This window comes from Mus caroli, unplaced genomic scaffold (genome assembly GCF_978045245.1).
Source record: "Mus caroli unplaced genomic scaffold, Mus_caroli_1 scaffold_4, whole genome shotgun sequence".
NCBI lineage: Eukaryota > Metazoa > Chordata > Mammalia > Rodentia > Muridae > Mus > Mus caroli.
In genome coordinates this window covers 105,900,666-105,906,665 of record NW_028227259.1, presented here as the reverse complement: position 1 = coordinate 105,906,665, position 6,000 = coordinate 105,900,666, and positions in this window count along the sequence as shown.

Below are 6,000 nucleotides of genomic sequence, written 5' to 3'. Positions count from 1 at the left end.
TCCAGCGGCTATCTCCATCAAACAGCTCCAGGGAAAGACACCTAAAGTTAGCACCTTTTCAAAAGAGCAACTGAATTAGTTGCTGATAAAACACCACATTTAAACAGAGTAATCAACCTATATGAGATCACGGCTGGGAAGATGTCCACCGGCATTAAGAAGCTGAAAGATTTCTTTCTTGTTAAGCCTTGGGCAGAAAAACAGTTTGTCTAGCTGGGCATGGTGCACGTCTGTCTGTGATCTTAGTACTTAGGAGGCTGAGAGAAATTTGGGACAAGCCTTGTCTCTAAGACAAGTTTGACACTGAGTTCAAGACCAGCCTGGGCTAAGTCAAAAGACCCCATCTCAAACCAAGGCAACAGAAAAACAAACAAAACAGCAGTACACCTTTCCCAACAGATAGAGCATCCTTTCCGGCGAGTCAATGCCTGCGCAGCACTCCTGATTGGCTGATGCCTGTACCACACTCTTTCTGATTGGTTGATGTCTGTGCAGCCCTCCTTCTGATTGGTTGATGCTTGTGCAAAACTGATTGACTTCCGTATTGTGCCTACTCAGTAAATATAAACACATCGCTTGAAGCATACCAGGTAACACGCTTTTCTTGATAACTAACGGGTTACTATGCAGCGATTTTCTTTAAAGGTTGTTTAGTTTGTTTTGAAGGTACCTGACCCTCGAGTGGCGTTTTAGGACATCAATCTAGAGTCCTTAAGCAGCTCTATGATCAGCTGTCCTGATGTATCAAGAGAATAGTGATGTGAATCTGGCTTGGGTGTATTTAAAATGAAAAAGTCTTAGAAGGTCCAGAGGTGGCAGTTCATACCATGTCCTAGAACTGAAGAGGGTGGAGTGGGAGGACTGCTGTGCACTGTTGAGGGTTCAGGGCCAGCCTCAGTTGCAGAGTGAGACTCAGCTTTCAAAATATTAAAAAAAAAAAAAAAGATCTCTTGAAAGCCTGGGCTGAGGATGTACGTGCTTGCCTAGCAAGCATAAAGCCTGGGACAAAATACCCTGGACCACAGAAACAGAAACAGAAACAAAAAGTGGTCTGACGTAAACAAATAACAAAAAAAAATAAAATCTCTTTGAAACTTAGATATTTGACTTGTTTATAAGCCAAGATCATTTATTTTCAGAGACTAAATTCTTTCTTCTTTTTAAAAAAGATTTATTTTATTTATTTTATGTATGTGGGTACACTGTCACTGTCTTCAGACACTAGGACATCGGATCCCATTACAGATGGTTGTGAGCCGCCATGTGGTTGCTGGGGTTTGAACTCAGGACTTCTGGAGGAGCAGTCAGTGCTCCTAACTGCTGAGCCATCGCTCCAGCCCCCAGAGACTAAATTTTTATTTGATATGGTCCAAAAATATTTTTCCTGCCCAAGACACAGCGAATTATGTTTTTGCTGTAATGAAAAGGTAGAGTCACTTGACGATTTGCAGTATTCAGGCTGCTATCATGTGCTTCCCCACTCTCCGTTTCCTTTTTTAAAAAATTTATTTATTTATTTATTTATTTATTTATTTATTTATATTTTTTTCCTGAGCTGTGCATGGAACCCAGGCCTTTGAGCGGCGTGCTGGGTAAATATTCTACCTTTAAGCTACATCACCAGCCCCATGCTTTTACATACATTTCAACCTCTCCTCCTCCTCCCCCTTCTCCTCGCCCCCTCCTCCTTCTCCTTCTTTTCTCTCTCTTTTTCTTCTATTACAGAAGAGCAGTATAATATTGCCAATTAAAAGTATGGATGGCTCTGCAGCCAGATTGAGAGGTGTGTATGTATAAAAATCCCTAACTTCTTACTTACCAATCTTGAGCAGAATTCTTAAATTTATTGTTCTGCAACCTGGTTGCATAGTGGGATGTTTTTGTTGCCTGATTTGCAGAGCTGTTGAATGAGTGCTGTAAAGTACTTAGAGCACTGAGCACTTATTAGCTGCTGCTTCTGTCACTGCATCATGGCCTGTTTAAGGAGAAATGACTACTGGAAGGGGTGGATGGTAAATGAGAAGATCGAGGAAGGAACCTTGACACACAAGTCATCTCGAGGCCAGATTGCTTTTGCTTTATTAAGCATCTCTGTCTTATATCTGCTCTTCTATCAACTAAACCTCTGGTCTCTCTTGAGTTTTCTGTTGTTGGTTTTTTGTTTGGTTGGTTTTTTGTTTTTTGTTTTTTTGTTGTTGTTCTTGTTGTTTTTGCTCATTCCCTGACTAGCTCATAACTTATTTAACCCATTTAAACTAGTCTAGGTCTACCACGTAGTTAGTTATCTCTCCTTCAGTTCTGGTCTGCTTCTTCCTTAGTGCCTTCCTGTTGGTTTACTCTGTCTTCTTGGTCTGTCTCTAGACTCTTTCTTTTATCTCTAACTATTTCCCAGAATCCTCTCTCTTCCTGCCAGTGTCCCACCTCCTATTTCCTGCCTCAGCTCATTGGCCATCAGCTTTTATACTGATAGATGATGTTTATAAGATATACTCTCCAAAGTGCATACCTTTAATTCCAGTGCTGGGGAGGCAGAGGCAGGTAGATTTCTGAGTTCGAGATCAGTCAGGTCTACAAAGTGAGTTTCAGGACAGCCAGAACTACACAGAGAAACCCTGTTTCAAAAACCCAAATACGTACTACATACATACATACATATATACATACATACATACATACGTACGTACGTACGTACGTACATACATACATACATACTCATTCCTGATTGTTCCAGGACAGCTAGCGCTACACAAAGAAATTCTATTCCGAAACACTAACTAAATAAATAGCTCATTTTCGATTGGTACCTGAATTAAAGCAAGAGCTAACAGATTCACCCTTCACGCCATAAATTTGGCAGATCAGATAGAAATTAAGCAAATGACAACAAATACCACGAGGGTTATGCACGGGAGACCTGTGCCATTGAAACCTCCGGTTCTTCCCTAGGCGTTAGAGAAATGCTAAGAATGTTTTATTCCACAAGAGGGCGATAGGTGCACAGGATTTCACAAGAGCGCGTAGGCCCAAGGATTTAGGAGATAAATAACTTTTTCTCCCCTTCTGTAGGAAAGAATAAGAAACTGCACCGGGAGACGGCGGCAAGGACCACCACCCACCCACTCAGGCGCGCATTCCCACGGGAGAAACCGGTTTATGGAGTCTATCAAAAAGCATGCTCGTTGTTCATCCTTATATATATATCTCATAGCTGTTCACATCAGATCAAATCTGAGGCATCAGACTGGCCTAGCGTTTTTTTTCAGTGAGTTAACTCTGGAAACCAATAGACTTTTTTTTTTTTCAAGCATATGATTCTCCACCTGTTGCCACATTCCAGAATATATATTTCAAAACAAGATTGCATACCAAGGGTTGCAAATAGGTCGGGGGGTGGGCAGGGAGAGGGGTGATTTTTGTTCAAAAAGCGATGTATTTGCAGTCCTATGTAAACCTACTCTGTCGCAGACACTTCTAGATATTTTGTGTTTGCCCTTTCCCAACCTTCTGGGGTCTTTTGAAATCCTCCGTGAGGCACTCCAGTTCTGGTTGCGCCTGCGGTTGCTGTTTTGCAGGATTGCTGGGCTTGGGGGGAGAGTTATCCCCAGGGAGGCTGAGGCAAGTCCTGGAGAGGGGTCTGGTTTTTTTTGTTTGTTTGTTTTTTTGTTTTTTTGTTTTTTGTTTTTTGTTTGTTTTTGGTAGAAGAATCCACCGTGCATCTGCTGGCAGTTCCTCACAGGCGAGCACGGAATGGAAAGTCCCCAAGGGCCTTTGTTGCCCTGTGGAGCGGGAGTTGACCCCAGTCTAGTTCTTTTCCTAATCGTCTTCTTCGCCTTTGGTTCAGGTCCGGTTCTCACATTACAACACTTAGCCGCAGCAAAGAGATCCACGCGTGATTTTTTTTCTCCCCCTGTCTGCTCCGGAGACCAGGCTAGGCCATCCTGGGGGACGTTCTTGGGTCTTCCTTGTATTTCTGTGTAGCAACTAGCTCGACTCACTTTGTTAACACTGACTTAAAACTAATCTTTCTTTTATTCAGCCCGAATAGGTCCCATTGCTCTGCGAAATGAAATCTTCTAGAGGGTTCGACAAAGCAAGTTCAGAAGAGACTTTTTGTTGTTTAGTGTGTGTGGGCTTTATTGTTGTTTGGTTTGCTGTAAACACGCATAATCCCCCTCCCTCCCTTTTTGTAGCAATGGCCTTTCTACAGCACCCTTGAGCACCTCGACACTAATACATTCGGAGCAGAACCATTGGCATCTTTGCCGAGCCTAAATACAGTTAGCTAAGGTTTCATTCGCATTCATCCTGTGTCACCCTGGATTTAATGACAGTTCCTTTCTTTTAAAGCAGAAGTATCTATTGCGCGTGGAGCGCTGCGCGCTGTTTCAAAGGTCAAGGGAGAGTACGGAACCTAGTGGATCCCTCAAGCTGCAGATTCCGGGAGCAGGCTGCAAGGGAACCTGAGCACCCGCTCACCGCTCCCCCCCTAGGCTCAAAATCCAAGAGGTGGATCCACCTTCCACACCTCTCCCTGTGACCCCCTCCTGCAACCTCCGATTTGCCCAACAGCTTTCATTTATTTTTAATTAAAATGCAAATCAATCGCTTTCAAGTAGAGCCTTGCCCTCTCCAATATATAGCTGTATACATATAGAAGCGCGGTGTTGAGATGAGCCGGTCGGTTGTTTCCTCTGCTACTTGTTTGGAAGGGCCCCGGCTTTATTAGGAAGTGTGCGCAAGAGTTAGGAGGTCCCCAAGGAAAAACAATCAGGAGCCTCAAGAGCGTTTGAAAGCAGCAAACCCTGGGCCCACAAGGCAGGCAGGCCCTGCCACACCCGCTGCAGCTCGTCCTGAACCCCGGGCCCGAAGAGTGGAGGGCAGGGTGACCTCTACCCGACTGAGCCCAGCAGCTCACACTCCTGGGATCCTGAGGGCAGATCCGGGACAGCACCTGGCTAGAGGCACTCGCCTTTCTTCAGAGGCGGGGCGGAATGAGTTGGAAAACAAGCTGTCATTGCCATTGCCGCTGCCGCTGAAGAATTTAGGCACCTCTCAAGGATCGAGGTACACAGTCCCCATCATTTTTTATTGTTAGAATTGGGAATCATACTATTTTAATTATGAATTATGAATGACAGAGACTCAACGGATGAGATGTCTTCATTTCAAACCCAGCTTTGTAACTACGGAGCACAGTTAAGTTGGAGTTGACTGACTCTCTCTCTCTCTCTCTCTCTCTCTCTCTCTCTCTCCTCCCCCTTCCTCACTTTCTCTGTCTTTCTCTGTGTTTCTGTCTTTCTCTTTGTCTATCTCTCTGTGTTTCTGTCTTTCTCTGCCTCTCTGTCCCTCTGTGTCCTTCTCTGTCTTTCGCTGTGTCTCTGTCTGTCTCTCTGTTTCTGTCTCTCTCCGGTCTATTTTCTTTTTTGACACCCCCTCCCCAGTACCAGATACTAAATTCTCAATAGAAAAAAACCCGGTCAATTTACCAACCCATTCCCCATTACAGTAACTACAAAGATAGCTACTTTTGAGGAAAGAACTGCCAATACACTTAGGTTCGGTTTTCTCAGTTCCTACCTAGTCCCTTTCCCGGTGGACATGAGCAGATTGCAGGAGGCCCAAAATTCGAGCTCTGGCTGATCGTGTGCCATGGAGGAAATGCTGGGTCCGAGTGAGAGTAGTTTTTGAGGAAGCCAGAGGCATTGAAATTCCAGCCGCAGAAACAGAGCCCAGGCTGGCCCGCCACTGGCCACTGTCCGCTTCATGAAATTGGCCGAAATTGGCTGGCTGCTCTTCTCGGGTTTAGGTAGCAGAGGGCTGGCGTGGAAGCGCAGACAGCACCCACTTTAGCTCTCCCCGGAGCCTAGAGACTGGCAGGCCGCTTAGCATATCTCCCACCCGTGCAGAGCCCCACCTTTCCCAGGGTCAGATTTAAACTCTACGGAATGATGGCATTAACCAAGTCTTGAAGTTAATAAAGATGGGAGAGCCAGAGGAAGA